The 21,859-nt window shown below is 52.9% G+C and overlaps 1 protein-coding gene across 31 annotated transcripts in view; it reads right to left on the reverse strand.

Moving 5' to 3' along the window:
- EPB41 (erythrocyte membrane protein band 4.1) overlaps nt 1–19,228 on the reverse strand; it is a 90,315-nt gene extending 71,087 nt beyond the window's left edge. For 3 of the 31 annotated variants that reach the window (XM_033519506.1, XM_033519505.1, XM_015649203.3), the window contains exon 1: nt 10,258–18,437. The gene's annotated coding sequence lies outside the window, so the exon portion shown is untranslated. Of the gene's footprint in view, nt 1–9,437; nt 9,540–10,257; nt 18,448–19,151 lie in introns of those variants that run through there. The other 28 variants (XM_033519517.1, XM_033519516.1, XM_033519515.1 and 25 more) reach the window with 21 other exon arrangements.
- Between the last annotated feature and the right edge of the window lie 2,631 nt (nt 19,229–21,859).

Here is a 21,859-nt window from a genome sequence, read left to right on the forward strand (position 1 = left end):
GTGCACACACACACTCACACACACACACAGTGCACACGCAGCTGCACTGGATCCGGTCAGTGCAAATACGCGCTGTGCACACACACGCACAGTACACAGACACACGGTGCACACAAACCCCACGCACATTCATTAAATTATGTGTGCACAGACACACGGTGCACACACAAACACCACGCACATTCATTAAATTATGTGTGCACAGACACACGGTGCACACACACGCACGGCTTGCACACGCCCTGCGCACGCAGCGCTCACACGCAGAACTCACAGCAGTCACCCCACACGGCCCCGATACAAACTACACACACGGGGGGTGCCTGTGCACACCACGCGCACGCACCCTTTACACGCACACCGAGCGCACACGCTGTGTGCAGCTGCACCTGGCGCAGATGAGCACACGCACTCACACACAGAGCACGGCCACACACGCGCCCACCCACAGGGACCGCGAGCACGCAGCGATCCGATGCGATCCGCGGACACAGCCACACGGACACGGACCCGCCGCGCCAAGGCCGCGCGCACTCCCCCGCGCCGCGCACACGCTCCCGCGCGCGCTTACCCGGCCGCCCCCGCGCGCAGCGCCCGCCGGCCTCACGGCGGGCCCCGCAGAGCCCCGGCTGAAGTGCGGCACCCGGGGCCGCGCCGTGCCGAGCCAGCCGCTCGCTCTCCGCTCCGCGCCGCTGCCGCCCGCGGCTCTGCCCCCCGGCCCCGCCTCCTCCCCCCACCACACTGTAGTAAGTTCTCATTGGCCGAGGGCGAGGGGCGGGACGCCAGCGCCGCCTCGCCATTGGCTGCGGGGAACCCGCGGCCGGCGGCGCGGGCGGGGGAGCGGGCGCCCCCTCCTGGCTCCCCCCGTGCGGTTCCCTCACGTTTCCCTCCCGCGGGCGGCCCGGAGGCAGCGGCCGGAGCGCCTTCCTGAGCCCGCCGCAACAGCCCGCAGCGACAGGCCGAAGTAGCGGAATTAGCGCCTGCTCCTGCCAGCACCGCGCCTCTCCCCGCTGAGGTGACGGTGGCGGGGGGGCGATAATTCGCCGCCGCATGGCCGCGGGAGGAAGGGGCAGGAAAGGTCCTGCCCGCCGGTACCGCGGGCGGCAGCACCGCTCCCCCTCCCTCCGTGACCTAGATTTTAAATACCGTTCGCCGCCTCCCAGAGAAAGTCGTGGCACAGCTCTGAAGGGAAACACGGGCTGAAGAAGCAAGGAGGAGCGTATGAAACGGGGGGGGGCGTTGGGGTTTTCTTTTTACTGTTACTATATTCTTCATCTTTTTAATCATAAGGCCATTCGTAATCAAACTGGTACTGCCTCAGTCTGTGGCAAGCCAAAAAAGCAATAATTGAGGCGGCGAGTGTTTGGTTAACAAGAGAGCCCTCCAGGAGCCCACCCTGCCCCTGCTCTGGAATCCCACACCTCCAGCATGGACTGGATTTTCCTCGCTTACAGCCAAACTAGAATCACTTATTTCTGTCAAGCAGAGCTGCCCATCTCTCCCTGCTGCGTACATCAGAGCAAAACACAATGCCCAGTGCCTCTTGAGCACTTCCAAAGGCTCCAGCAAGGCTGCTGCCAGCCTGCCCAGCTCAGGAACCAAATCCCCTTTATATAATATATTTGCCAAGTTCCAAACTACACCTGACACCAAGGCATCTCTGTTTGCCTCCCAAAGGGAACTGAGGTCTCAGGCACATTATTCTGCTTGGTTTAAGAGGAACCACCCCGCTTCATCAGCAGGTAACAGCCGAGGCTGATGCACACCCTGGCGGGGATGGTCCCATCACCATGCTGAGCCCTCACTGGTACTGACCTGGCACGCGAGTGGCCCTTGCTGAGGGCATTTGTGCTGTATGGGGGCTAAAAACACCCAGAGTTTTAGAAATATAAACCTGTTTCTCACAACGGTTTACCCCTTCTCCCTTATGCATCTCTGATGCTCAGCTCTGCCAAGAACGGGCAGCTCCCCTTTCTCAGTGTTGAGACCACTTGCATAAAACTCCTTAATGAGAGGGAAGACATATTTTTGCCTTAAATCTGAACTACTTGGTGGTATCCTTGGACTTAGATAAGCACATCTGATTAAAAAAAGACAGGCTGGGAAAGGTCTGGCAGCTCTACACTAGGGACAGGTAGCTCCTTTGAAACATGCCCTGCAGCTCTGGCTTCAGTCCCCAGATTTTAAATTAATAATTTAATACATTTTAATAGTCCAGGCAGTGCATGGAGGGTGCTGACCCACCACAACTGCTGCCTTTGCTACTGCTCACCCACGGGTGGGCTTAAAACACTGACAGAAGAGAAATACCAGTCCAACAGGCTTTGAGGAAAAAAACATGGAGCAAAAAACCCACAATTTTTGGTTGGCAACAGCTTCTTGAAACTAAAAAAAACAAGCAAACAAACCCACACTGCTCCATTGTACACCACACGCAGCAGATTACGTGGAGGAGAGACCCAGGCAACAAAAACTTCACATCAAAGCAGTGATTTAACACTACACAGCGCATCATCCACTGCACTCAGATCACCAGATGATCCCCAACTCCATCTGCCAGCAGCTAGGAACAGAGAGCAGCAGCTCCTGCATTTTGTATTCCCAGGTGAAGCATTTAGCCACAGGGAGCACTAGTGCAAGCTGTGCTGTGCAGGAGGGCAAAGATTGCTGTCACCCCTTCAGAACCCAAACAAATGACTGAGAGCTTGACTGGCTTCAAGGCTAAAGGAGGAGAAACTAAAAAGTTGAGTTTTCAGATACAAAACAAAGCACTTGGTCTATGCTGTGAGAACCTGAAAAATGTTCTTCTGGGGCAAGGGGACCTGAGCCTATACCAAAGCAATTTTTTATAGGGAGCAGAAAATATGTGGGAAAAAAGAAAAAAAAAAAGAAAGCCAAAACTACCACTCTTGTGCACGTGGAAATACAGCCATCACCACCACACTTCAGCTGGAAGGCACTGGCTTAGCTTCTAACTTTTTCCTTTTTACACAGCCCTGAACTGACCTCTGAAATCCCATAGGAAGTAATGGAAATTTCTTAAATTCTTCACTATAAGAACACTTTTCCCTGTGCCAAGCCTAGATTGCAACTATTTAAAGAACTCTCCCAGTTACAGCTGGTTTAAGTCGTGTTATGGGGGTCATTTAGAGACTAAGAATTATTTTAATAAGTCAGGATTTCTTGGTATTCGCCTGCTGGATATGGGAATAAGGACAGGAATTATATTCATTTTAGGCATGTGTTTGGGATCTCTGTGGTTGATCCTCACAAGGTGAAAGGCCACTGGGAGTGCTCAGATCCTCATGGCTTCGGTCAGTGCAAACCAACTGGGTCATGGAGGACAATGGCAAACCCTGCCCTCTGCCAGGGTAACGTGCAGGCAGCTCAGCAGGACACACTGCAGCATCCTAGGAACATCCAGACAGCAGATTAAATCCAGCTCAAGTTCTTCACAGAACAGATCTTTGTAAGGTGATCCAGCATCCTGCAGGCCCCACAGGATACACTCCTGGTAGGATTTGTTGTAAAACTGGGCTCCCAGTTTACACCAGTGCTGGGGAACACTGCCCAGAGCATGACTGGCACAACAATAAAGGGCAGAGAGCTCTTCTCTTTGCCCTGAGGAGCTTCTCCAGTGAGGAATTCCCAATCTAAACAAAGCATTGTGCATCACACTGGTGCTGTGCTCCCTCCCCCAAAGCAAGCAGGATTTAAAGTGAAATGCTCAGGATTTTTTCCAAGTTCTGGGAAAACAAAAAAATTAAGCTGGTCAGATGAATCCTTTATCCATCCTGCTCTAAGTGAGCTGTATTAGGCACACGTATGTGAACACACAACAGCACACTCTGTTTCTGTGCCACACTCACACACTTTGCTAACAAGTGACAGCCTCCATTGCAGCAGCAGCCATTTCACAAGAGCAAACAAGGTGGGAGGAGAGCAGGTGGCTCAGTTTTGCCAGCTCCTGGCCCTCTGCCCTTGGCTTCTCTTCCAGCTTTGCTGTCACCATCAGCGGTGCTGATTTGGCCATGAGCAGAAGACAAGAACGAGGAGGAAAGGAAACTTCCCTTTGACTTCTCAAGCTTTGTGTTCCTGTAAAATGGTGATCTAGAATTAATATATTCCAGGTAAATGATTCAGCTGGAAGGAAAGGATGCTTCAAATAACACTGCATTTCTCCCCTGCCCACCCCTCTCTCCAGCATAGAATTCACTGCTGAAAAAGCCTCTGACAGGCTGAACTGCAAACTCAATGAATTTTCACTGAAGTCTAGAACACTCTGCACTGCTTTTCTACAACTCATGCTGTGCACAGTGAAGGCAACCTGGAACATCTACATTCATCTAGTTCTGTATAAACTATTTAACCAGCGATTAAATCTAATCCAGCCCATTGTAACACTCACCAAAACTAACCACTGATTCACTGCTGAGATAGTTATTAAAGAGCCAAGGAGCACCCTCATCGCTAAAGAGACTGAGTGATTTAGGTATTGGAATCACATGTGGCATCAGGGCAGTCCACCTCCTATTTTGCTAAAGTAGACAAGCTCCAAGTAGAAAGAGGAATAAAACAGAAGAGGAGCTTTAGTTCTCTCCAGGATGCGTGCCAGTGCAGGAAAGAACAGCTCCTGGAGAGTCAGCTTTGTTTAGACTTAGGGCTTAGAGTCAGTGCATAAAGTACATTTCTGCCAAGATGCACCATTGAAGATTAGAGGTCATTTGCAGCCTGCAAGATCGAGTGTGAATGGTTCTGCATTGACAGAGGAATACTTTTCCTCTCAAGTATGAGTAGGAAGTATTAAACACATGAGTGGCTGTACTGAAAGGATCTAGAAAGAGCTTAACAAATCCTGGAGAATAGATTACAGGTGATGCTGTGAATACAAGCAGTGCAGACTCTGGAAAAGGCAGAGTCAGTGTGGCATGAGCGTGATCTCCAGAAACAAGCCAAGACACTGACGGAACCATGGAAAGAACCATCACAGGAGCTTCAGACTGTCCCACAGCACACTCACCTGCATCACCTCGAGAGCTCACCCTCCTTCCAAGCATTTACCAGGATTTCATTTCCCAGCAGCTTCAGTAAAAAAATAAAACCAGAGGAGTGTGCTCACAGACAGCACTTGACTCCCTACCCCTCTAAGGTAATGCTGCTGGGAACTCCTGTGCTTGGGCAGCAGGAAGAAGTTCAAGCCCTTACATCAGCCTCCTAAGCCAAACAGGACCAGCCAGCCCGGCAGGAGAAGCAGCTGTCCCTTCAGCAGGGGACAAGCTCAGCTATGCAGTCTTTCTTGAAATGCACCCAAAAATAACAGTGAGTGCCACCTAGAGACCAGAGCTCCAGCCGGGAGGCAGCCAAGCTGCACTACAAACAAAAGATGTCAGGAGCTGATTTACTCCTTGCATGGATGAGGAGTCAAACTGTAGCCAAGAGAGGCTCTGGCTTCTTTAAATAACACCAGATAGGTGTGTTTTCAACTGCAGCTTCTCCCCAGAAAGGCATCAGTTCAATGAAAGAGATTTGACTCCATACTGTTATGCTCTTGTTGGGCAAAGAGCACCTCTTGGCTTCGAAATGCTTAGAGCTCTTTGGCTTGGGGAAGGACAGTTTCAAGATGAGGATTTATTTAGGACTAGTGTGCACCTAGCAGCAAGTTTGAGGCAGATACTTGGCCAAGAGAGTTCATGTATCACTGACATATCTCATGTAATCCAAAGGCCAGGCAGCAAATTCACGCAAGCCATGAACCCAACCCAGCACCAGTCAACAGACAGCAATTTGTGATTGAGGGCTAGACCTCGGCATCAGTGAGGGACACCTGGCAAAACCCAACACTTATTTAAATTAAACTTTATCTGTGGAGAACAAATACAACTTCTAGCCATTACTTTTTCACAAATAAGAGCCAAAGCTCTGCACCACCTTGTTCAGCGCTGCATCCCCTGCCTGACACGTCCTTGGACCTCACAGGGTTTGCTCTGAACTACATAACTGGATCAGATTTGCCACTCTGAGTCCTGCCTACGGATGTTCCCAAAACCTAAGAGAGCATAGCCAAAGTCTGCCCAGAGGCATTTCTTTCTGCAGGTGCACAATGATTAACTGGTGCACATTTCTATATCACAAATTAAAAAGACCTCAGCTTGCTTGAAATGCAGTATATTAACCTCTGAAACTGGCAGCCGTGGATACCAGCTTCAAAAAGGTTAATAACCATACGACAGGATCCCAGAGGATAGCATCCCACTGCTGCCAGATTTTCTGGAGCTCAAAATAAGGTATTTTGAGGCGTTTTTAAGGTAGTGACTTTTCATGCTTATTTTATTAAGGCAACCCAAAGTGGTTCACATTTATAGACAGAATCCAAGAAACTGATGAGGGCGAGGAGGATAAAGTTGCCAAGGAAAGCTGTAGGCATGGATGGAGAGACAGGGAGTACACTGCCATTGTCACAGTTAATTGCCAAGAGTCTGGAAAGGTTTGTTACTAAAATAAATAACTCTGTTAGTTCAGGACATTCTGCAGGTCCACTGAGGCCGCACAGTAACAGTGCACACAGTAAATCTCTGGAGCAGGAGATGCAACAGCAGCGTGCATTTGCCAATCTCACCCTGCACTCACTGCAGGCTGCGTCAGAAAAGCTAATAATCATTAAGCTGCCATCTTTTATTTCTAATTATTTGTCTCCACAGCAGGGTTTCTCCAACCATCAAGCAAAAGGGAAGCAAGTCTCAAAGGCCTAACTGTTTTGAAGTGGGCTCACAGCTGCCAGGCATGAATGGCTCTCCAAGAACAGTAGCAACTGCTCTGCACAGCCCGTGGAGCTGGGAGGGAAAGCATCTCTGTTTAGGCTGGTTTTCAACGTCGGTTTTTAGGTCAACTAAAACAGCTTTTCTTATGCAACAGAAAGCTCACTTGCTTTGGAGTTTTTGCTTTCATTTAATTAGATGGTAATTCAGAGGGCAGCGCTGCTATTCTGAACGCCACAATGGGAACTGTTTTCACTGCTTTACAAAGCAACAAAGTGAAAACACTGAGCTAAGCTGGCCCTAGAACTTGACACCACGTAGGAGACTGATGGTCTCCTCTGACGGGGTGGGACAAGTGAAAGAGGTACCCTGCTGCCACATTTCCATAGAAATCATGGAATCATTTAGGTCGGAAAAGCCCTTCAGGATCAAAGAGTCTAACCATTAACCCACCAATGTCAAGCCCATCACTAACCCATGCCCCTAAGTCACACATCTACACGGATTTTAAACGGTGACTCCATCACTGCCCGGGGCAGCCTGTGCCAGTGCTTGATGACCTTTTCCATTAAGTTTTTCCCTATTATCCAACTTAAAGCTCCCCTGGCAGAGCTTGAGGCCATTTCCTCTCATGCAGCCCCTTGTTCCCTGACCTCCCTCCCCAGCTGTCCCCTCCTGTCAGGGAGTTGTGCAGAATCAGAAGGTCCCCCCTGAGCCTCCCTTTCTCCGGGGTGAGCTGCCCCAGCTCCCCCAGTTGCTCCTACTGCTCCAGCCCCTTCTCCAGCTCTGTTCCTTTCTCTGGACACGCTCCAGCCTCTCAGTGTCTTGCTTGTTGTGAGGGACCCAAAACTGATCCCAAGATTTGAGGTTTGACCAATACAGGGGGACTGCCCTGGTCCTGCTGGCCACACTAGTGCAGTTACAGGCCACATGTCATTTGCCTTCTTGCCTACCCGGGCTCGTGTTCAGGCACTGTCAACCAACAGGAAAGGTTAAAGAAGAAAATCTCACTAAAAGGTGCTGGAAACCTCATTTGTTCTTCCTCTTTGGGTTATGTGTAAACAAGGACTAAGGGGAGACCAAAATTCACAACACAGCAAGCTGTTCAAGGGCTCTGCAAAGCAGTGCCCTTCCCCAGGTCACCTGTGAATCCTGGGATAGAAAGAAACAACATATATTGATAAAGATAATAGCACATGGCTTCCAGCATCACAAGTGCCACCGTATGGAAAGACAGATCCCAAACGCAGCCCATGAACTCCGCGCTTACCGACACAGACACAGCCCTAAACGATTTTTCAGCAATGACCTCACCTTGGATTTCTTGACAGGCTTTAAATAATGGCAACATATGTGAATATCACCTAGAAGGTCAAGAGCAAAACCCTCAACAGAGGCTCCTCTTGCATTTTCAGCATTTTTCCCTTACAGTTTCTGCCCCGCAGCTGCTCCCAGCTTCCCTCCATGGAAGCTGCTGGTGTGTTAGTTTCAGAACTGGTGCCCAACACTTACCAGGTTAGGAGAGGAGATTATCTTACTAAAACTCATATGCATTTTATGTTTACAGTTAAAGATGGAGAGGCAATCTGAACCTGCTGTTTTCTGTGCTGGGTGAGGGTCAGGGCTGTCCCTGAGCCAGTGAAATTGTACCACACCCCCTTTATCTTTGCTATCCCTAACAAAGTACCACATGGCTTTCCTGTTTGCTGACAAAGACTGACACCAATTATTCAGCAAGCAGCAAATTTCATGTCATATCAGGATCAAAACCTCCAAAGCCTGTAACAAGCAGAACCACCAAAATACAGCTATCTTCCCTCTGTTCAATACATAGAAGAAAACAGGAAAAAGTAACATGGAGACTGCTCTGGGGAGAGCAAACCAGGGATTGTCCAGGTTATCAGTGTTTCCCAAGGGAAAAATTCACCCTTGACCAGAGACTTGTCATAAAGAGCCGGATGGGTGACTGTCCTGAGGATCTGCTCAAGCACTGAGCAGGAACTCTCTGGCGAAAGACATGCTCCAGGCTACCCTGGCACAGCTGCAGCTGCTGTGCTGGTACAGCTTTGCCTCTCACTAACCCATTCCAACCATCATGCAAGTGAGCACTTGCACACTGCTCCACATCCAAACTCACAGGAGCTTCCTGCTGTACCTTCCACATGGAGGAGTTTTATTCTGCATTCAAATGGCTGCTGGGTATTTGGTGGGGCTAGAGCTCAGCACCTCTGACCAAGGCAGGTTTTTAAATTAATGATAATGTTAATTAATGATCCTGCTTTTGGAGATTTGGTAGCAAAGCTCATTCAGATCAGGAGGCAGCTGCTCATCTTCCAAATATAGTACTCATTTCTGAGTAAGAACAACAGGTTTCTGCTTGGATTTGATTCATCTCTCCTGCCCCGCCATGAGGCATTGTATAATTATGTCAAGTTTAAGAGTAAAGCAATCTGTTCCCATCACCTTCCTCTGCTTCCCCTTCAAGTCTTTCATCAATGACTGGCAGCACATGGAATACTCAGGTGTGGAGCAGAGCTGCTTTAAATGTGCTCAGCCCTTTCCCTTTCTGGGAGAGGAGAGGGTGTTTCTAGGGAAGGGGAGTGATGGACAGGAGAAGGGAAAGCTTAGCAGGAGGATAGCTTGATTTAAAAAAAGAAAAAAAAAAAGTAAATTTAAACTTACTGAAGTTTCCAGAGAACACAACCTCGATGCAAAGGCTCCACTGCATCCAGAGAAACAGCTTCACCAAGCAGATCCCTTCCTTCCCTCCACCCTGAGAACACACCTTGTCCTCAGAGGCTTTAATATACAAACACCACCTCACAGCCAAGCTCATGGCACACACCAAACCTCTGCAGGGAAACATCAGAATCCACCCCATCAGGGCAATTTTTCCCCCATGCAAAGCAGGCTCTCCATGAACACAAATTGAGAACATCAGTGCCTGATGCTCTTCTCCAAGCTCAACACGCATTTCCTCTCCTCTCCTGCCAGAACGGCCTCAGGCTCCTCTCTGTGCCCTGCAAAGCCCCAAACACCCACGGTTTGCAAAGGGCAAGGTGGCCCAGTGCCATCAGAGAGCCCCTTGCACAACCACAGCACTGACTTGCCACCAACAGGAGACGTCCTGGGGAGAACAGGAAAAATAGTTTTCCATTCACAAAAATATTTTCCCTTCCATTTGCTCACTTGCTAGCACTTGAGTGTGTTTTTATCCCCAGGTCAGTGCTCCACAGCCTAGGCTGGTGGAAAAACTCCTACTGGGGGCTTCTTCATATTATAAAATACAGCAATTTCCAGGCCAGCTAACTGCTTTTCAATATCCAAAATCATCACACACACACACACAGACAATAAATCATGCTGTTTGACAACAACCAACGCTCCAGAATTTAAGACAGAATAAACAGGCCAGTTCATTATTTAAATAGGTCCGATCGTTAAGTCAAAGCAACTTGTTTCAACCATTTCCACCCACTGATCTAACAAAGCAGGTACTTACCCAGAGATGAGACCGCCAGCCCAAGCACACAGGTGAGACACCAAAATCCATCGTGGGGCAGTAGATAGAAGAGAAAGAAGAGACACTGGTTAAAAAGCAGTTCCAGCTAGACACAGAAAACCCAGGCACCCACCAGAAAAACCCCTCGAGCCCCAAAGCGAGTGCTCACACTCGTACCCAACTGAGCAAAGCAACAGAGCCAACGTCAGTATCTGACTCCTCCAGAAGCGAAGGTGGAACCGGACGTTCACGGTCAGCCACTTCTCAGAAATGTAAACACCAAGTGGGGAAGGAGAAAAAAAACAACCAAAACCATCAGCTCGGCATTATCTAACGCTGATAAGAGAGTGAGCAGCGAGGCAGACACCGCATGCCTGCAGGCTCCGGTGCCAGGGCACAGCTGCGGGCTGGCCCCTGCACCTCTGCGCCCACCCAGCTCCTCCGCACTCACACAACTTCTCCTGCAAACTTCTGCAGGGCTGGACACAGCCCAGCGCCGCCGGGCCCGGCTCTGCAGGGCTCCTACTGAGCCCTCTAGTGGGCTTCAAAAACCCCACAAAACACCAAGAGCCTTAATTTAATTAACACTCGGCCAGAGGCCTCTAAACCCTAATCCTCTCAACAAAAGGATCATTAACTAAATGAAGAGATTCAAGAGAGCAACGGTGCTCGCAGCCGCGGCAAGGCTGGCTGTGTGCTGGGCACACACCCCAAATTCAGCCCATACAACAGCCCCACCGAGGCTACAGGGACCTGCCTGACACCACCCAGTCAAGCACTCACAGCACAAGTGTGGCGTGATGCCAGACTAAACCGTCACCCTGCCGTGCCAGAGAATCACACAATCATGGAATGGTTTGTGTTGGAAGGGACCTTAAAGCCCATCTCATTCCAACCCACTGCCACAGGCAGGGACACCTTCCACTAGACTAGGAGAGATGGGCACAAGCCCATACCCATCCTTTGGGATGCACCTTCATACTGACAATCCCAGTGGCATCATCTCCATTAGGACTGAAAACACAAACTACTGAACCAGGAGAGGAGCTGGAGCACCATTTGGTTTTTTTAAGTGTTATTATCCAGCCTGGATGCAAGTAGAGACCAGCTCTCCTTTCAAGCAGCAGCCTCAGTCCCTCAGCTGAAGGCTGGGAAAACACCTCCACCTTGCCCAGACCTGCCAGCATGAACAGCACGAAGGGCTCTCCTTACCAAGGAGTTAGGGTGGACCTTGGCAGAATTCACAGCACACAGGGTGCAGTTATAGAAAAGCCTTCACAGTCAAAGGTTCCCAGCCCACAAACCTCACCCCAACGTGACAGGGATCGAGATCTTGCTCTTTGCCGGTGGCTCTCTTGGAAAGTCACCTCCAGCTTCAGAGCCACACAGAGGATGCAGAGCAGCTGTGAGGAGCACATCCGTTAGACAGCTCATTAGTGTGGTGAACAGGAACAGCTGAGCTTAATTACAGGGCAGGAATCACTCCCTCTGGGTTTGGATACCATCAGCAGGGCCATGCTGCCCCACAGGACAGGCATCCCTCAAAAGTGCCCATAGCTAATGTCACCTCTGCCCATGCTGAGTGGGATCCCAGCTGGGGCTGTAATGGTCTGCAGAGCCTCAGGCTCCAAATGTGAGAAAACAAAATGAGCAAGAATTCAGATGCTGCTTGCAGAAAAAACCTCCCTGCCAGCAGCAGCCTGCACAGGTCTGGAGATGCTAGTGCAACTCACCTATAGGCACTGGTCCCCTAATTTTGGTGCTGTGTGTGAGCACCCCAGTCTCCAAAGCAGCTTCTGAGGCTCAAATCGAGCAATTCACCAGGACAGAGACAGCAGTGGTTGCTGGTGGGGTACACCCCAGAGGATGCCACAGCCTGGGCAGGGTTTTTGGGATGGCCAGGAGATGCTTTAGTGTACTATCTCTCCTCAGACCAACACAGCCTTCCCTGGAACCTCAGCCCTCTAGGATGCCAGGCAAACTGATCACAGACCCTCCATGTTTGGGCCTGAATGCTGGACAGCATTTCTAGAGGTTTCCATTTTTAGTCTTTGCCCCTGTCTCCTCCCTGCATCTCCTCAGGATGTGCCTTCAGGATAGAGAGACACATCAATGCCCCCTTTCCCAAAGATGCAGGAACAACTGCTCCCAGAACTAATGAGTCTGTCCTGCCCTGACCCAGGGCAGTTTTCATTGTACACAGAATAAGCAGTCTTCTCTATGTTCACCTCCTGGGAAAATCCGAAGAGCTCCCATGTCCCCAGCCTGGGAAAGAACACAGATGGTCACGGAGATTAACGCATACAGAGAATTAACCACCCTATGCAAATGAGCTCCAACCCAGCGCTGCCAGGTGGTTCGAGGTCCAGCACTTGGATGTGATCATCATGGCTTGCCAAGCTCTGGTAACAGCCTGGTATTGACCAGGACAGGGGCCAGGAACCTGAGCAGGATGAAGACAGTTTATAGGGAAGGCAGAATGCAAACTGCTGGAACCAGGCAGCTGCTGAAATCACACTCACCTCACGCTACAGCCAAGGAAAAAGCAGCAGTGCCAGAAACAACCCTGGTCAGCAGCAGCACAGATTAATTCTGCACTTGGGTATCTCATATGTTCCCACTCAAAGGTAGTTCAGATGGAGCAAGCAGTGCTGCAACTACAACATGAGCCATCTGTGGCTCTGCATGCTGCTCACACAGCACCAGGCGCCCACAGGATGGCAGAGGAAAAACCATAGCGGCTCCTCTGCCTTTCCTAGAAGGCTGAAGTCGTGGCACCCAGCTGAGGCATGGGATCTGTCAGCACAGCACACTGAGATGGACCACATAACCTTCCCAAGAAAGGCAGGGTTTCTCCAGGATACCTCCTAGGGAGGAGCTGCACCTCAAACCCACCAGCAATTGGTTTAACTCTTATTTAATCTTTCCTCAAAACCGTTTTACTTTCCCTTAACACTTAAAAAAATTCCAACAGACACAGACATCTTGCTCAGCCGGTGCCCAGCTGGCAGTGGATCCTTAGGGCCAAGTTTCAGGCCATGCCATGATGCAGATGACTGCGTTTGCTATTAAAAGCCTCTGCTCTGCTCCCGAGGAAATTCTCAAGCAGTGCTGACCCTGTCTGCCAGCCTGGGAGCTCTGAGCAGCCACAGATCAGCTGAGACCAATCCCAGCCATATGGGAGAGGTTCACCTCCACGTCAGACACGGCACCTCCAGCACAACATCAACACAGACGCACAAAGTCACGTTACAGCTCAACGTGGCTCTGTGCCGGGCTGTCATCTTAACATCTGCCCTGCCTTGCTCCCACACTCATGTTTGAGTTCACCTGGGGGCAGAGAGGCAACTTGTGCTGTCCTGTCCAATACATACCCTCAGCACAGACAAAGAGCTCCCCTCAAGTGCTGAAGTGCCCACAAGAAGCTTACCCCATCTCCAGGGGGTTTTGGAGAGTGGATATAGAAATACAAGCCTCTGGATGGCAGGCACTATCCAGTGAGCACCTAAATCACTGCAGCAGCCAGAGGGATCAGGTCATGGAGGTCACTACACAGCTGCCTTTACACCCTGCTGATGCTTTGAGGCATCAGTCCACCCCACTCCCCACAACAAAGCTAAGAAAACACTGAGTTTTCCAGGCCCTAAGGCTCAGAGCTGCCCTTCACTGCCTTGTTCACAACAACTACCAGATTGCTGTAATGCCACTGCAGTCAACTCTGAAAGCTCCCAGTACATGCCAAGCCTCACATCCCCTCCTTAAATCCAGTCCTGGTCAACTGCGGCCAGATGTAATTATCTACATGAAAGGCACTCAAAGCCACCTCTAATAAGAGAATGTATTCAGGCTGGGGTTCCTCCTCCTCTGCTGCTTTCCAGGGCTCAAAAACTTGCCTCACATGAAGTGGACCAGCAAGAACTTCACCTCAGTCCTTGTTACAAAACCTGCCTTTCCCAGGAATGGAAGGAAAAGTCAGGTTTCTCAGTCACCTATTCACAAATGAGCAGAGAACACTTTAACAGGATTTGTTCATTTAATTGAATAGCACACGGGGGCTTTATTTGTGTTGGCAAAGGGCTTTGGGGTGAGCAAATGGAGGAGCAAAGGCAGGCCCCATGCCCCAGAACACTTCTCAGGAGCCATGAAACATGTCCAGGTTAAGCCCACAGCCTTACACAGGCCAGGATGGGCCTGGGGTGGCTCTCACAGCCTCAGCATCCTTCCACAGGGGTTCCCAGATGCCCCAAATCACCCCCAGGAAGTCACCACCAGGGTTGACACTGCACAATAAGACACCCCAAGTTCACATCAAGCCTCTTCTCCTAAAATCTGCCAATGAGCAGCAGTTTTGGAGCCTTCCTGGAGCCTCAGAGTCCATCTTGAGGGGGTTGAGACAGCAAAAAGCTGTTCCAACACGCCATTTGTGACCTCACACAGACTCCAAGTCAGGAGCCCAGACAGTGGCTGTGTGAGCCCTGCCCACGGTGCCCCATCCCCATCTGGTAGTCCAGGATTTTCTCAGGGGGCATCAGGAGGGGACTAGACACCAACCATGCTAATTGGATAGACAGAGAGCCCTGCAGCCCTACAAAGCTGCAAGCAGCTGCTCAGAACCTCTTGTGATCCACAAAAATAGCTTCATCTACAGAGCATGTATTAAACACCACAAACACCCTTTTCTTCCCTCTGTGCAAAGTTCATTTTCCTCTCACTGCAGTCCCAAAACAAAATCCAGCCGTGCAGATCAAACCAAGAAATGTAGCAAACTTTGAGCATGAACAATAGCAGGAGGATTTTCCAGACCTTCAAGCTTGTTTGGCAAGTCCCAGATTATGTAAAGCACTGCCATTGTTAGGGAAGCCATGCCCTATGCCGGAGCCAGCTGGCACCACACACCCCAGCCAGCACTGCCTGCAACGGCAGTGGGGCTTGTGCAACACCACAAACTCCTTCCCAGGCACTTCCACTGCAGCAGTCACTGCCTTTCATTTTACACCTCACTCTTTTGTGATTAATCATCTCCCCAGGGTCCGGGTTTTCCAGCCCATCCTGCCCAGGTGTTTGATGGCCAGGATGAAGAGTCTCCTTTGTGTCCAAAGGGTGGCTTTACTACAGCTGTGCCCAGATGTGAAGGATCCCCTTCCATGGCTTAACTAATCCTTGGCTTTTCTGCCAGTTGGACCATGCCAGAGGGCTGGAGCGCTTATCACTGTGCACACATCCTCTGGGAAAACAATATGAGAGCCTGCACTCATTCCACATTCAGCACCCAGCTAGAAAAACCCCTGAAGCAGGCAGAATGCTAGCTGGCATCCCTGGTACCTGGCTCCACACCTGATCCATGTCCCTGGCAATGGCCTCGCACATGGCCCCGGCACATTTACCTAATTAAGACTTAATGAAGTAGGGAGATCTATCGTGGGCCTGGCAGGTGAGCAGACGTGCCCCCTGAACCTAGTCACTGCCAAGGAAAGTGCACTGCTGTCTCCAGGGTGAATCAGCAGGAAAAGCTCAGGCCGGGATGCTCAGCCCTGCAAATTCCAGACCCTGCTGCTTTCTCAGTGCCAGGGATGGAAAATGCTCTGGTCATCAGCAGCCTCTAGTGGGGAGAGGTGGGCAGCTGTGGTGGCTGCTTTGGCCAGAGCCCAGAGCCCCAGCCAGCCCACCCTGGCTGTTCTCAGCAGCTCAGAAGGGGATGGCATGACAAAGTCCCGATGTCATGGTATGGGGGACCCAAACCATCATGGCTTCATTGGAATAACCGCTGTGTGAGACTGCTCATCCCCCAAGTGCTAGTCCCAGGCTACATAGGGACAACCAGCTGCAGCCCCTCCTGGTGAATCCCAACTCAGAGGCTCACACAAATCACTGCATGAAGCAAAACTCATAAAAAGGACAACCAAGACATCCCTCTCCTTCTGGGCAGCTCACTGAGAGACACCTCCAGGCTAACGATGCACAAGTCCACCCCCTTCCCAAATCACACCTCCAACCACAGCATCCAGCATGGCCAAGAGCCAGTTATGACCCTAATCTTCCAGCCACCACAGCCTCAAGCCTCTTCCTGCAGCTGTGAACACACAGGTGAAGCTGCTGAGCAGAGACAGGTCAATTCCTGCTCTCTGGGACAGGGACCACCTGCCTTATCCTCTGGTTTTTATTCTGGGAAATAGCTGGGGGGGGAGCTCAGAAAAACCTTGCTATACATTAAATCAGTGACATCATTTCAAAGTGCCCTCCTCAGAAAACAGCTGATGTTTTTGCCTTTTCTCTGAGAGATCCTCTCCCTGACATTGGCTCCAAAAGGACCGTGCCAGCCTGGGGGGACACGCGGTGCAGAGCGATGCAGCTGCCGGCAATTCCAGCAGCTGCCAGGCTGCGCGTCAGGAAGAGGGAGCCTCATCCAGCAGCACTGCTGCAGATGAGAAGGCACTTTCTCTCCTCAGCAGGTTTCAAGCCTTCTCAGAAGGCCTGAAGTTTCTCCTAAGCACGAGGAAAAGCAAAATGAAGGGACAGGAGAGCCCCACATCCACAGAACATGGGAAGCAGTTTGATGCACAGATCAACTTTTTGCTGCTGCTGACTCACCATTATCATCATCACAGGCAGAAGCAGTGTGTGCCCCAATTTTAACAGAGAAACTAAGGGGCTGGCAGCACCAGAAGCTGGAGGAGACCCATGTCTACACAGGCCCCAGAACTGGGAGAGGAACTGTACTCCTAGGGCGATGCAAATTGTTCCACATGTTTCAGCTGCCTCCTCTCAGAAACAGGGATGGTGCAGCTGCACCACCACGGCACAGTGGCCATGAGCAGGGTAATGGCTCAGAGGAAGGATTAACCCAAACACAGAACCCTGGTTCCACCCCAGCTCCGGTGCAAGTTACTCCCATGGACTAGCCAGGTTACTCTGGCAGAAAGAGGATGCAAAAGAGACCTGACTCTGTCTCTCTCCTACAGCTGAATCTGTGCTTCCACTAAGCCTCAGGAAGGAAGCACAGGAACGTTCTGGGACGCACCTTGCAAGAACCCAACTTGCTCCCGTGCTCCAGGGCAACTTCTGTTCCACGGGGCAGCAGAGATTCCCTGCACCACCAGCCCTTCCCATGCCGGCCGTTTGCTCCGCCTCAGCTGTTCCCGCTGCCGGGCAGTGGCAGAGCATGAGTGACATGGGCCAGAGTGACATGTGCCAGTGCCGGGGGCCGACGGGGCACCCCAAACCTGGGCCCAGCAGACCTTGCACAGCCTGACCTCCTGCAGGGCACGTGTGACCGACATCAGCCCCCGTAGTGTCTGACCCCTGGCTCAGCCTCACAGCCCCACCGCAGCCCCTCCTGCTCACACAAACCGCACAGCAAGTGTTGGTTTTCCCCAGGCGGGCGGCTCGGCGTAAGGCAATCCTCGGGCGAGGAGGCGGCTCCCGGCAGCGCCGAGCCAAGGCACACCCCTCCATTGCAACACAGCCCTAAAGATAGTCCCTGTCCCCCGCTGTCCCCTGCCATCCCACCAGCCGCTCGGACCCCTCCGGGAAGTAGGGAAGGCAGACGCCAAAGGCACGGACTGACGAGCAGGTTCACCAGCCTTTCGTCCAACCACGACTGCAGGAGGGCGAAATTCAGGAGAGGAAGAGATTGCAGGAACCGCGGGGCACGCCGCACACGAGTCTGGTTGCAACATCAGCGCAAAATGGCCCCATCGAAGAGGGAACGTGAAGACATCGACCCCCTCCTCGGCGCAGGGAAGTCAATGGGAGGTTTCAGCGCAGCCGGGACAGGAATGGACGGCAGGAGCAGCCCCCGCGGCCCCGCCACTGCCGCCGGCTTTGAGAACCGTCCCGGCGGGCGCAGACGGGGTCTCGACGAGACATCGCGGCCGCCCCGAAGCCACAGCCTGAGCTGCTGCATCTCGGGCACAGCCCCAGGAACACCGAATGCTCCAAGAACCAGAGCTGGACCCGAATGCCAAAGCAGGAGCTGCCACCTCTTAGGAAAGGTCGCTGCCGTGACTGGAGGGGACCCCAATCCCCGAGGCTGCACCTGCCTTTGCCCCTCCACTGCACCAGTGGAAACAGGAGCACAGGGGGAAACATCCGAGTCCCAGGGTTGGTACTCCCCGTGAGGCGGTGCCCCATCCACCTCCTCAGCATGAATCCACTGTGGGTGACCCTCCGCCCCACATCCTCCCCCGCAGCCCCACTCAGAGTCTCTAGAACAGCCCTAAGTGCAGCCCATTCCCCCCAAACCCAGCCTGACCCTACTGGGGATCCCCCCCACTCCAGAGCACCTCACTTCCCTTCTATCCCATAGGCTTCCTGACAGCGCTGCAGTCTCCCTGAACTCGCTCAGTCCCTGAACATCTCCCATTCCTCCGTAACCCCCCTGCTCCACATCTCAGTCACTGTGGGTCCCCCACACCTAGACGGACATTCCCACCCCCACCCCCTCCAGCCCTTGAGCACCCTAAAACACCTCACATCCAGTTTGACCTCTACGGGTGCCCCTGGTTCTCGCAACCCCGGGTCACAGGCAGCCTGACCCCACCGGAGACCCCCTGCTTCACAGCACCTCATGTCCTCTGGCAACCCTTCCACTCCATAACCAGCCTGAGCCCCCATGTGCCTCCACAGCACCACAACTCCTCCTACAACCCCGCAGCCCATGACCAGACTGACCCACCGCGGGTCCCCCTCAGGAGCCCCAAATCCTCCACAAGTTGCCTGACCCCTATACTCTGCAAAGTACCCCAGGACTTCCACAGCACCCCCGCACCCCATAACCTGCCTGACCCCTACAGTCCTCCCCCCCCCCAAAAAAAAACCCTCTCTCGCCCCAAAATAGGCCTGACACCCAAGGAACCCCCACTTCCCCCCGTGACCCCCGGCCTCCACCCGCTCACCGGGGCCGCCACTCCGCTCCGCTCTGCTTCTACCTGCACCGCCGGCCCCGCCCCCTTTGACGTCACCCCTCGGGCCCCGCCCCTTGGCCGCGCCCACTAGCTGCCGCCCCCGCCCGCCAGCGCGCGGAGGGGGCGGGGCCAGCGCGCGCCGCTGCAGTGGGCGGAGCCACAGGTGACGGGCGGGGGCGGAGCCGGGAGATTCCTCCCAGCCCCCGTGACGTCATAGGCCCGTATAAGGAGAAGGTGCCCCAACGGGTTCCCCCCGCGCCAAGGCGGAGCCCCAAAACCGGCAGAATCAGGGCTTTTGTAGATTTTTTTTGCTTATTGTCACTATTTTCCGAAGTTTTCTTAGGGAAAACCCCGTCCTTGTTGGCGGCTGGAGGAGCTGGGGGTGTCCCGGTCCCGAGCCCACCGCAGGAGGCCGGGGCCGGTAAGGGCGGCAGGGTCCCTGAAGTGCCCCCAAACCCGACCCCATCCCTGGGGCCACGCCCGTGTTATCGGTGCCGCGCAGGCGGCGGCTGCGGAGATAAGCGGGAATAGGGCCCCGCGAGGACGGGGGTGCCGGTGGCGGCAGGATGGAATTCGGCCCCGGCACCGAGGGCCTCGCTTTCCTCTCCGCTGGCCTGGCGGTGCTGGCCCCGCGGTGGCACTGGCTGCTGCCTCTGGGCTGCGGTAGGCGGGTGCTACCCGGGTCACGCTCGGGAGCCGGGTCCCCGCAGCACCCCTGGGGCCCCGCACGCCCCCGTACCCTGCCCTGGGACCGGGGTGTCCCCATGGGGAGGCTCCTGGTGCCACCGAATGGTCACCGCCCTGGGGACACTGGCGGGGACCGTCACCGCATGTCCCCTGCTGTCTCTCCCAGGGCCACTGCAGCCCCCAGATCCTGCCCCGAGCTCAGAACCTCAACACCACGCAGCTCAGGTGTGACAGGGGTTTGTTCCCCCTCACCAGCTCCTCGCTGGAAGCCCTAAGCCTTCCCCAGTGAGGATGAAGTTTTGGGAGCAGGAAGAAGCTCCAGGCCCTGCCGCGGTGCAGGAGTGGGAGAGGGGGGAGTCCCTGGCTAATGTGATGAGAGGGGGATGAATCCGTAAGCTGTTAAGCCACTGCAAAGCCCCTCGTGTTCTGGCCCTGTTATCACCAACTTCTGCTCACATCTGCTCCCAGGGCTATTTTTAATCTGGTATTAAGGACTTGTGGGTCCTTCAGCAGGCAGAGGGGGGCTCTGCTTGCTCCCCCTCCAAGCCATGGAGTGATGAGCTGTGTTTTGTGGGCTGCAGAGGTGCCTGTGACACACTAACATCAATCCTGCTGCTATTGGGAATGGGAAAGGAATGCCCTGTCACCCCCACCACCTTCCAGCACCCAGCCATCAACTCTCTAGAGGGTCCCAGCACTGGGGAAAGGTCAGAGGTGGAACCAGGCAGGAGCCTCACACAAACGGATGAGTTCAGGGATATAAAAAATAAAGAGATATTTATTAGCATTGAGTAAAGTACAACCTCAGTTTGAGGCTCAGCAGCTGTATGAATGGCAGGAGAGAAGCTCAGAGAGGGGAAACAGCCTGAGCAGGGCTGTGCCAACAAGGTCCTGGGACTGTACAAAGGCCTTAAAAACAGAAACAACATCTGATAAATTATTTACAGTTCAAATTGATTACAGGAGAGTGCAGGCTCAGAAGCTGCAGCAGGCTAAGGGAAGGAGCAGATGCTGGCATGGGACATGGGCCCTGAGCTGGTGTGTCAGCAGTCTGGAAGTTCAGGGCAGCAGCTGGGGACAGCTGGGACTGTCCCTTGTCAACAGGTTCTAATTTGGGGTAGGAAAATGTGGTGAGGTGAAGCCTTGGGGCTGTTGCTCCTGCCTGTCTGGAACAGGAATTTTTCACTATTTCCAGTGGTGATAGGCAGGGATGATTTAAGAAACAGGATCGGGTCCTGTACCTGGATGTTTCTACTAAAAATCAGAAGATTTTTCCACACTAGACTAGACCTTAGCAGTCCCACCGAGCTGCCAAGGTGCTGCTGGACATCAGCACTGGCACTGCCTGCTGATGGCCCTTCCTGGAGCTATGGGCTGGCAATGGGGCCCTTAATGGCACAGAGACTCTGCCAGGTGTGTGGCCAGGAGGGAATCCCACCCCTGGGGACACCAGTGCCAACAGCTCCCCGTGGCACTGCCCCAGTAACTCCAGATGGGATCTGCTCCATTTACAAATATGAGAATTTCTCTTGCCAGTACCTTAAGCTCTCCAGAGAGACTGGAGCTGAACAGTGTTCCTCCTACTTACAAACATCCAGAGCTGAAACAGCCTCACTGTGCATGTGTGAGCCCTCTCCCACCCCAGAGCCATTTCTGACAAGATTAGGAAGAAATTCCTCCCTGTGAGGGTGGTGAGACCCTGGCACAAGTTGCCCAGACGCTGTGGCTGCCCCATCCCTGGAAGTGTCCAAGGCCAGGTTGGATGGGGCTTGGAGCAGCCTGGGCTAGTGGAAGGTGTCCCCATCCATTGCAGGGGGTTGAAATGAGATGAGCTTTAAAGTGCCTCTCAACCAAAACTACTCCACGGTTCTGTGAAATGCTCATCAAGGCACTAAAAGCTGCCCAGAGCAGCACGTGCAGGGGACACATTTTGGTCAGGCAGCCTGGTCCACCCCCAGCTCATGCTAGAAGAACTTTTGGGGTCAGAATCAGGAATTGTGCTGTGGGCAGGA

The sequence above is a fragment of the Parus major genome, chromosome 23 (assembly GCF_001522545.3).
Source record: "Parus major isolate Abel chromosome 23, Parus_major1.1, whole genome shotgun sequence".
NCBI lineage: Eukaryota > Metazoa > Chordata > Aves > Passeriformes > Paridae > Parus > Parus major.